The sequence below is a fragment of the Xenopus laevis genome, chromosome 8L (assembly GCF_017654675.1).
Source record: "Xenopus laevis strain J_2021 chromosome 8L, Xenopus_laevis_v10.1, whole genome shotgun sequence".
Taxonomy (NCBI): domain Eukaryota; kingdom Metazoa; phylum Chordata; class Amphibia; order Anura; family Pipidae; genus Xenopus; species Xenopus laevis.
In genome coordinates this window covers 77,386,705-77,398,473 of record NC_054385.1, presented here as the reverse complement: position 1 = coordinate 77,398,473, position 11,769 = coordinate 77,386,705, and the positions used below count along the sequence as shown (strand labels likewise).

Genomic DNA, 11,769 nt, shown 5'->3' with positions numbered 1-11,769 from the left:
GCCGAATTTACATAGTGGGCACCCCTAGGCCCACTGCCGTTCATCACCCTGTCCCCTCCCCTTTATTCGTGCAAATTTTTATCATCTCGACTGGAGCAATGGGGATTTGTGCAAGGGAAATTTAAAAAATGATTGTTTCTCCAGTGCATCCCCAGTGTTTCTGAACCAATGTGGGTGTGGTTGGGCAGCATGCCGCCCCCTAAAAAACTTGCCACCCTAGGCCCGGGCCTAGGTGGCCTTTCCACAAATCCAGGCCTGGGTGAACTTGTGAATGTTGGCAAAGCGAGAGGATGAGCTCTCTGTTATACTTTCAGCTCTGCTGTTACACAGGGAGCACTAGGACCCAGGAGGTAGTGGAGTCGTTTGGCAGTGAGAGTGTGTGAGTTGCTACGCAGAGGCTGTTATGGCTGCACAGACTCGGCACAGGTCATGAACAGCAGGGAGCTGTAGGATGGCATGAATAACCGTGAGGATATAGGCAGCAGCTAATGCCCGAGAGAGGGCGGCACGGAAAGAAACAGAAGGTAAGTGTGTACGGGTGTCATTGGACAGGATTGCTAGGAAGGCGCAGCTGTGGGGAGTGGAGCTGGAAAACACATTGTAAACAAACCTTCAGTGACCTCAAGCGTGCAGCTAATCAGCCCAGCGACCAGTGTGTAGTAGGGACACACAGGGCACTAGAATGTCCGCTCTTTGGATTAGGACCTCCCCCTCAGATACTTTAGCATCTATTTGTGTCTTTCTCAACACGATTGTAAAGCACTTCCTGTGCACTTCATGCTCTTTCTGTAAACTAAAATCTATTTGTGGATGATAGTCATGCAGTAACAGCACAGCACCAAGTCTTAAAATGCTTTACATAGCACAGTAACAGCACAACAGCAAGGCTTACAGTACATAGAGCACAGTAACAGCACAACAGCTAGGCTCACCGGGTTCAGGTTCATCGAGCAGAGTAACAGTGCAGATTCTGCTCACAGGGTTGAAGTACATGAAAATTCGCCAGCATGACATCATTTCGTTACTTCACTGATTTACTAACGGGCGCCAGCGTAACTTCGCTACCGAAGGAGATAGACTCTAGCGGTAATTCACTCCCTTTCGCCTGGCAAAGTTGCGCTCTGGCGAATGGACGTAACTATGCAAATTCACTTAAAGGTATTGTTCAGTATAAAAATAAAAAACTGGGTAAATAGAAAGGCTGTGCAAAATAAAAAATTTTCTAATATAGTTAGTTAGCCAAAAATGTAATGTATAAAGGCTGGAGTGACTGGATGTCTAACATAATAGCCAGAACACTACTTCCTGCTTTGCAGCTCTCTTGGTTTCCTCTGATTTGTTACCAGGCAGTAACCAATCATTGACTTGAGGGGGGCACATGGATCATAACTGTTGCTTTTGAATCTGAGCTGCATTGTAAGGATCAATTGCAAACTCACTGAACATTTATGTCCCATGTGGCCCCCATACAAGTCGCTGACTTGACTAACTCAGAGTTAGAAAGCTGAAAAGTAGGAAGTTTTGTTCTGTTATGTTAGACATGCGCTCCCTCCAGTATTTATACATTACATTTTTGTCTAACTATATTAGAAACATTTTTTATTTATTTTATCTATTTACCCAGTTATTATTTTTACACTGAACTGTTCCTTTAAAGGCTTTTAGAATATACAATATGAAACACATAAACTTGGAATTAAACACAGTAGGGTTCAGTAGTTTAGGATGCACATAATTAACATTGCAACGTTGCAACCATTTTTTCCACCATACTGTAGTTTAGCCTTATCTGGGTGACACTTGTGTGTGGCTTATGTGATATTTTGCAACTGAGCACAAATGTCTATTATGTATGTGGATCTGGGAATACAAATAGAGTTTTATATAGTTTTATATAGTAGTGATATAGATAAACTGCATGCTTATGTTACACTGAACATCAATCATGACCCCTCTCCGATCTCTCTAGACTTCTGGGTCACCTTAATATTACCTTATTATTATATCACCTTATAATATCTTGTAAATGATATCCTTATAAACGGTGAGTTATGATGTCATCAGTTATAAACGGTGAGTTCTGATGTCATTTCTGTCACATGACTCACTGAAATTTGTGTATTGTAATAAATAAAGTACCCCCTGTTGCAAAATATGAGGATATTAGAAGTTACATGACAGTTCCATGACCCGTATATTTTATTTTTATATGGTCATGAAACTCCTCGGTAACTTATAATATCCTTATAATTTACAAGAGGGGGTACTTTATTCACTATATATTAATACAGTATTGGCCAAAGTCCATTGCAACACAGCCTATTTTGCCTGGCCCAAACACAGGGTCAAAACATCATTCTCCTGTGAGAATAAACTGAAAGTTTGAGCACTTGTGCTGTTCAGGCACTTATTGGCTGAAAACTTACTTGCATTGTATGTTTGGGAAATTTAAAAACATTTTAGGCATCACGCCCACCTGTATCTTAATGCCCAACTGATATAACATATAAATTGGAACACACGTCTGTAATACATTGTCTGGGGCAGGTGCTAGGTAGAGACTTTATCAGCATGTGCATTCCAGCCACACAGTATAAGCATGCCACTGCAAAAAGAGCTGCCAGACGTGTACAGGAAAAAAGTAAAATTATGCTGCAGTGTAGCACAATTACAGCTGTATTATAACATTATAAGACTACAAGGAGCAAAGCGGCTGGCATGTATTGTTCTACTTTATATATTATTGTACCCTCTTTTTATTGCAAAATATGTTGCCATTTGATATAATATGTTATACTATATCAGAAAATATGGTCAGATCAGATGTGAAAAAAAACACACTGTGACTCATTTAACAACACACTACAGTAACAGTCAAGGCGATTGTTCTGTGCACAGTTAACAAGACAAACATTCTGGTGGAATGATTTAATTCTATAATAGGAAGCAATTACTGTCCCATTTTGGACTTGATAAATATGGCCAGTAAGGAGTCGTATTTGGAGTGTGTCCACATTGAAAATTCACATAATAATTATGGGTTGGTCTACAAGACCTTTGAGCTGCTCTAAAATCCTTAAGGGTTAAACTGCAAATCCACCACACAGTTGAAATTGCAGTTGAAATGGTGACTATAAAACATAATTAGAATTTATTGAATTAACCATTGGCAAAAAACACATAAAGGTGTGTACCTTTATGTGTTTTTTGCCAATGGTTAATTCAATAAATTCTAATTATGTTTTATAGTCACCATTTCAACTGCAAGCTTGCAAAGCAGCAGCTCGTAAGGGGTTTCAAACAAGTTTCCTGTGTGTACAGAGCAAATGCACATCGATATTAGCTGCTGCAGCACTAAATTGCTTGTTTTCTGTTTACTGCTGAGCCTGTACATTATGATTTGAAACAGACACATGCTTTTTTTTAGTCTTGTTTGGGTCTGCTCGCAATAGCTGATCTATTAATCGTTATTCCTGATGTACATTAGAAAGAAATGCTTTCAAGCTAATCTATCAATGGGTTGATTAGCAAAGGATTGTATAAATGATATGTATACTTGTGTAAAGGAGTACATTCATAGGTTATACATAAAACAGTCTTGAACATAGAATATGCATTTACTGCATAAAGTTGCTAATATGTATTTAATATATAGTCAATATTTTTCTTAGTTGTTTGTGGTATATGTAGAACCAAACAAGCATCACAGGATCAGCTGAGGGGAACAGTTTAAGTAACATCTAATCTAAAAATGGCTGATGTGAGCGTGCACAGAAATGTAATTTAATAACAGTTACTTTTCGTAGGGGCAGATTTACTAAGCTCGAGTGAAGAATTCGAATGTAAAAAAATTGGAATTTCAAAAGTATTTTTTTGGGTACTTCGACCATCGAATGGGTTAAATTCGATCGAATTCTATTGAATCGAATGATTCAAACGATTCCAAGTAAAAATCGTTCGACCATTCGAAGTCGAAGTACTGTCTAATTAAAAAAAACTTCGACTTCATACTTCGCACTTTAATCCTACCCAGCTGCAATGTTAGCCTATGGGGACCTTCCCCAGCTTTTTTTGATCGTATAAATCGATCGATCGCTTAAAATCGGTCAAATAGTTCAATTTGAAGGATTTTATCTTTTGGTCGAACGATTTTTATTCGATCAAATGATCTAAGCATTTGCGCTAAATCCTTCGAATTCGAAGGATTTTACTTTGAGGGTCGAATTCGAGGGTTTATTAACCCACAGCACAGCTGACATCACAGCTTTGTGTTTTTTTCTAGTCTGAGTATGTTTCCTTCTGGTACACCAACTGTCATTTTGGTTGTTTTTAAATCTAAGCATTATTTAGAAATACTGATTAAAGGGGTCCCCCCTTTATACATTTTCCAGAGGTTTTATACATATTTGTAAATGTTAAGGCAACTGAAAGTATCTTTTTGACTGTTTATAGTCTCTACACTTCTGGCTCTGACTCCTGAAACAATGTTTCAAGCTAGCTGATTTTACAGATATGGATGAGACCTAACTACTCACAGTTTTTAAGAGTCAGACCTGGAGAACACTAATGGATAAATAGACTGTTTTGAAGCAATAACATGTACACAGCGCCGGATTTCAATGTGGGGCGCCCCTAGGCCGCGCGGTCCGACCAGGCGGCCGCGTGGTCCTAGCGCCCACCTCACCTCCCCTTCCCAGCGCGCCGGCGAAAAAACGCCGGCGCAGCTGCTGTAATTGAATGCGGCCGCACGCGTCCCCATAGTCTGGCTGGGCGGCATGCCGCCCCTATTTTTTTGCCGCCCTAGGCCCGGGCCTATGCGGACTTGCCGCAAATCCAGGCCTGCATGTACACTATTAAATATATTTTGGAAAGTTGCTTAGCATTACATCTTTCATTTGCACATATTTCAGCAAAAAACTTGGTGTTTGCTGCAAACAGTGTCAAAGCACAAATGCAAAAATTAATTAAGATGCTTCTTGGAGATTATCTGCATGGGCAGAATGAGTAGTGAAAACTTTTAATGTTCCATTTTCAATTATTAGAGGGTCCCAAATTATGGGACAAAGCCTAGTGAGATTTAGGGTAAATGCATATTTGCTGCCCTAGGTTTTCCTAGAATTATAGCAAGATGATGGATGACAATATTTTTATATGTTCTGTTGAGAAAGAATAGGCCTTCTTAACCTAATCTCTATGACACAGTTTGGGCAAGTTAGGCGAGATGGGTGGTGTTTTTTTCTTTAAATATTCAAGCTACTTTCACTGTTTTCAGGCTATTCATTAGTTTCCCTGAATGACATCAGTAAAGCTAAACTAGAAATGACTGTAAAAGAAAGGCCAACTGTAGACTGTTCAGGTTAGCTGTGCCTCTCACAATGAATTCTGGTCAGTCTTTGAACTCTAACAACAAACATCTTGAGTAACTGGACCAGTCGTTTGTCTGAATAACCGCATTGAACAATAACCGTCCAATCTAGGTGCCTTTCAGTAGAGCAAAATAGCCGTCTCTAAAGTCCGACTCTAAACTTAAACTTCAATTCCTATATATGTGAATGATTTGTGCTCCAAAATATACAGAAAGGTGTTTATGCAGCTATGTTACCAATATTTTATCTTTATTGCTAAATTCATCATTTATTTGTTTGTAGTCTAGGCATCAACACTGTAAAATCTTTCTTCTACTACTTGGAATATGTACATGCAAGGCATTTATATTTGTCTGTAAAATGTTTTCCATGCATGGGGGTTTTAAGCACTGTGAATGTGTGCAAAAGCAGGGCCTATACTTATAATGGGAATGGAGGTCAAGAGCATCGCAGGTGCAGGTAAAATACTGAATATATGTTCAAAGTATACAGAGGCAGCAATTTATTGTACATCCTTCAGAGCAGGGATACTGAATTGACAGGCTTTTTGGCTTTGTGAATGAGGGGAGAGCTTCCAGTATCAGCTGTTTGGGAGTCCTGAGAGTTCATGAAGCACAAGACTGTGACAACCCTGATGTCGATTTCTTATACTCTCCAGGGATACAAAGTGCTGATCACACATGTTATTTGAACTGAGTCATAAATTACGTAGTTTGCTTTGCGAAACATTTGTCAGTATAGTTATAGATAATCAATGGGATCACTTCTTTATCTTCTCTACTGAAGTAGAGGTCTACCCCTGGATTATAGTACAATCACAAGAAGCAATAGTAAGTCTTCTAGTGTCTTGTATTAAAGGGAACTCTCATCCCAAAATGTATCTTTTTAAAATATTTCTGTTTTGATTTCTATGTACAGTTATTAAAGCTATCCATATATAGTGTACAAACAATTTAAAATGTTTAAAGCTGTCATTGGAGATCATCATTTACTTGACCAGGCTTTCTCAATAAATTAATAATTGTTTATAATGTCTGTTAAATCTCTAAGTGGCTTCCCATTGACATTTCCATTGGAAGTTGCACAGATTCCCCCAGACCTGCAATTGTAAAAAAAAACACAGGTGATTGCTGCAGCTTGTTGGCATGATGAGAAAACCTAATGGCTTATTTATAGGTTCAGTGTGAAAAGTGCACAATGTATCACTTTCGCCCATAAAACCAGCATCATTGTGACCTTAAAGGGGAGGTTCATATGATGCATCTTGAGTTTTCGGTTGTTGCCATCAGTTGCTGTTAAAATGATTGTACCTGATTCTTTAGACCCAAGTTTGCAATGTCAATTTACACAGGCCACTGTGGGAACCCAAGGAGCTACTACCACCTTCAAAGGTTGGTTTAAACTTCAGGGTCTCCCTACATCAATAGGTGCATTGTGTGCATTTTGCAAGAGGAGGTGGCAAGTATGTAGCGGACTGTGCACAATCATGCAAAAGTACAAGAAGCAGCTTTAAACATAAGTACTTTTAAATAATTTCATTTTTCACACAACCACTGTGCTTAAAGGGGACCTGTCACATTAAAAAAATTCCAAATCCTATTTTATCACGTTAGTCAAGCAAAGTGAACTTTAATTACAATGTATAAATTATTTGAATCTTGTTTTCTTTGGTCTGGGACTTCATAATTATAGCAAGCAGGCTGGAGCCATTTTGTGGACACAGTTATTAAGGCAATCCTTGCATCATCTTATAATCTTGTTTGTGCACCAGAATGGGGGGACCTGATGTCCATCCTCATGCACTGGCTACACAATTAAATGGTAATGAGAGGGAAGTGCTGAATGGAAAGTGAAAGCCTTAGGCATAGAGGAGGGGCAGACAATATTTGATTGACAGCTGAGATTTTTAAATTAGTTTACAATAGCTATGAATGCTTTAATAAAAAATAAAGTTTGGATTTCATGTTTAATTTGAAAAGGACTTTTATTATACAGCTTTTTATGTCTGTGTGACAGGTCCCCTTTAAAGTTGCATGACCAGAACTGTCCTTTGCAGTCGTAAATGACCCTTTTGTATACCAGAATATAAATAAACCTTACACACTTGTTTAGGCAGAAGTATAAACTGACCTTTTTATATTTTGCCTACATAAGTAATTAGGTTTCCACTAAAGAAACTTTTAATAATGTTTTTCACACCAGTGACTGTATTACTGTGGTTAACCACATGCGGGTGTGGTAGTCTCAAGGCTCATAGGACAATGACCCATTTCAGCATTTGACACTGTGTCAACTTTTAATAGTTGTCTGTACTTCCTAGGCTTCTACCGCAGAAATTGCAACTGCCCTGACACTAATACTTGCAAGATAGATGTTCTTGCTGTGGGCTGGAAGTATTTATTAGATCACAAGTAATTCTGTGAGGGGCATGACTTGCATTTTGTTCCTGGTGCATCCAGCATATTCAACATCAACAGCTCTTGGCCAGTGACCTTTTGAGTAGGGATGCACCGAATCCACTTTTTTGGATTCGGCCGAACCCCCGAATCCTTCACGAAGGATTCGGCCGAATACCAAACCGAATCCGAACACTAATTTGCATATGCAATTAGGGGTGGGAAGGGGAAAACATTTTTTACTTCCTTGTTTTCTGACAAAAAGTCACGCAATTTCCCTCCCCGCCCCTAATTTGCATATGCAATTAGGGGTGGGAAGGGGAAAACATTTTTTACTTCCTTGTTTTCTGACAAAAAGTCACGCAATTTCCCTCCCCGCCCCTAATTTGCATATGCAAATTAGGATTCGGATTCGGTTCGGCCGGACAGAAGGATTCGGCTGAATCCGAATCCTGCTGAAAAAAGCCGAATCCCGAACCGAATCCTGGATTCGGTGCATCCCTACTATTGAGGATTGGTAAAGTAGATGTAAAGGAACAACTATAAAGGCTATTTCTTCATGCTGCAATTTATAAAACACCAAACCATCAAGACTAATATTGCAACTAGACCACAGAATCACTTCTCCAAGACTGAGATGAATGTGGCAATCTAACTGGCAATCTGTAGCTCTATGTTTTTAATGTATCAATATATAAATGCAAATCAATATAAAAACATGTATTTCAGTGTTAAGTTTTTTTAGTACCCTACTTGCAACAATAAGGACCTGCATCAGATGCGTAGCAGATACCTAATATATGTCACATAAATTGCCATTACAGAGGTTTGTAGCATTTAAAGAAATGTTAGAAGGTGAAAGTAATCTGTAACATGTTAAAGATCTTCCTGTTAGAATTAATGTTAAGGGATGGTTTACCTTTAAGTTAATTTTTAGTATACTATAAAATGGCCAATTCTAAACAACTTTTGAATTGGTCTTCATTATTTATTTTTTTATAGTTTTTGAATTATTTGCCTTCTTCTTCTGACTCTTTCCAGCTTTCAAATGGGGGTCACTGAACCCATCCATAAAAAATGCTCTACAAGGCTACACATTTATTGTTATTGCTACTTTTTATTACTCATCTTTCTACACAGACCCTCCCCTATTCATTTACCAGTCTCTTATTTAAATCAGTGCATGGTTACTAGGGTAATTTGGGCCCTAGCAACCTGATGGCTGAAACTGCAAACTGGAGAGCTGCTGAATAAAAAGCTAATTAAATAAAAAAAAATATAAAAAAAATGAAAACCAATTGCAAATTCTCTCAGAATATCACCCTTTACATCATACTAAAAGGTAATTTAAAGGTGAACAACCCCCTTAAAGGAGAAGGAAAGCTACGGAGGCATTTTATTGCCAATAGATTAGCTGCAATAGTACAAGCTAGAATGCTTTATTTATTCTGTAGAATGTTTTACCATACCTGAGTAAAAAGCTCTAGAAACTCTCTGTTTGGTTAGGATAGGAGCTGCAGCATTAACATGGTGTGACATCACTTCCTGCCTGAGTCTCTCCCTGCTCTGGGCTCAGATTACAGCAGAGAAGGGAGGGGGTGGGGGAAGAGGAGCAAACTGAGCATGCTCTTGCCCAGGGCAATGAGGTTTAAGCTGAAGGCAGGAAGTCTGATACAGAAGCCCATGTGTACACAATAGAAGGAAAGAAATGCTGTGTTTCTTTTGACAGAGGACTCAGAGCAACATTACTTTGGGGGTTTACTGGTATATTTAGATAGACCTTTCTGATAAGGCTTACTTAGTTTTAACCTTTCCTTCTCCTTTAAGCAGAATGAACAAGCCTTTATTAAAGGATATACCTGAGTCCTGTTTACTTAAAGGAGAACTAAAACTGTAAGGGGTTGTTGACCTTTCTGTCAACTTTTATAATGTTATAGAATGGCCAATCTAAGCAATTTGCCAATTGGTCTTCATTATTTATTTATTTATTTATTTTAATAATTTGCCTTCTTCTTCTGACTCTTTCCAGCTTTTCAAATGGGGGTCAATGACTCCATCTAAAAACAAATGGTATCTAAGGTTACAAATATTATTATTGCTACATTTTATTACTCGGTTTTTTATTAAGGCCAATCATATTCATATTCCAGTCTCGTATTCAAACCAATGCATAGTTGCTATGGTCATTTGCACCCTAGCAACCAGGTTGCTGAAACAGCAAACTGGAGAGCTGCTGAATATAAAGCTAAATAACTCAAAAACCACAAAAATTAAAACCAACTGTAAATTGTCTCAGAATATCACTCTACATCATACTAAAAGTTAACTCAAAGGTGAACAACTCCTTTAAAAAAGAAGTTTTGTAGAAATGTTGAACATTATGTGTTGGGGTTCTGTACCGAGCCAAGATAACCATAGACCTTTATCAGTAAATATCTTTGCATTCCAATATACCCCAATGTGTTCTTATAGGGATAGACTTACAAAATACTGTATATAAATGATAATTAATTAAATTAATTCAAATTCACATTACATGACAGCTCAGAAACCAGCGCAATTTGTACCAGAATGTAATAATCATCCCTGTAGTATCAGCTTATATGACAGGCGAATGTCAGTTTCTGCTTGATGATTTGCAACAATCACTAAGCCTAGCTTCTCAACATCTGCTCAGAGCACACTACATGTGAGTGTCATTGACACTCCTAAAAACATTCAAAGTTGTGACCCCCTCTGCACAACTTTGATTGCCTGGATCATTACTGCTATAGAGCAGTAAAAAATACAGCATTTCTAGCCATATTCATTTTTAGGGTTTATTTCTCCCTCTTTGTCTGAAAGATAGGGTCCGCATTCTGGAAGGGGGAAGCAATAGTCCTTTTTTACAGAAAAGCTCCCTTCTGTATTTTTTGGGATTTTTTTTATGGTTCAAACCACATTAGCTCAAAAAAAAAAAAAGATTACTAATCTGAAAACATTGCTGTATGAGACAATCAGACACGGGCCATATTTTTAAAGGGTGAAAACGGAGCTTGCCACATCTCAACATTTCTATGGGATATTTAGAGGTGTGTTTATAAAAGGAAGAATTTTCACTTTAACCATTGAAGTGTATGCCCCGAAAAATCCCATAGGAATGAATAGACAGTGGCATATCATCCCTCTGACAAACTGTGTTTCACTGTTGGAAAATTTGAGCCATAGTTCCATGAATATCTAGGATCCCCTAGTTCAGATAATACTAATACTGTAGTTTACATTTCATCAGTATGAAACAGTTTGTTGTTTTATAGGTAAGTGAAGAGATTGTGGCTATGAGTAAATTCTCTTTTGTGCTTGGTATTCTGCAGACATATACAGAAAGCCTTTTGTTTATATGTGTAAGCTTTTGTTTGATTTCAAAGTCAGTGAGCAGACTACTGAGCTAAAGTTGCTTTTTCATTGTTATTTGTAAGAAATACACCCTTGTTTTGCTTTTCATAGTTTTCATAGTTGTTTGTAAAAGAACAGGTGAAAATAGGTGTTTTCTAAGGAAATGTAAAATCGAATAGAAATATAAATGCCCTTGACTTGCTATTGATGTTGTTGCAAGCCTACATGTAGATATCAATAATCAATGTTAATTGGCTGCAAAATTTAGATACAGGAAGTGGCTGAGACTTAAAGACTTGTTTCCATGGGAACTAGGAGTCAACTATTAATGTAGATTGTGTACACATTTTGCACCTTACACGCTGCACTTGCTTCATAGATGAGGCTTGGTGTGTCAGTATGGTGATTGGATACATCTAGTTTGCCTTGCCTTATAGATGACTATTTTGGTGTTAAAGCCAATTTTACATCACCATACCTCAGCATTTAAAAAATAGCAAGAGAGACAAAAATAGGTGAAATTTTTTATGGCCACACCCATAAATACAATATCCATTTTACAAAATTTGGCAGGTAATGGAATGTGTAAACACATTTCTGGGGGGGTTTAGAGTCAGGTTTTAAGTGTTAGT

At 37.9% G+C, this 11,769-nt stretch overlaps 1 protein-coding gene across 2 annotated transcripts in view; it reads left to right on the top strand.

Moving 5' to 3' along the window:
• Positions 1-390: 390 nt before the first annotated feature.
• Positions 391-11,769, top strand: part of foxn3.L (forkhead box N3 L homeolog) — a 163,289-nt gene continuing 151,910 nt past the window's right edge. For both annotated transcript variants that reach the window (XM_041571875.1, XM_041571876.1), the window contains exon 1: positions 391-524. The gene's annotated coding sequence lies outside the window, so the exon portion shown is untranslated. The remainder of the gene's footprint in view (positions 525-11,769) is intronic.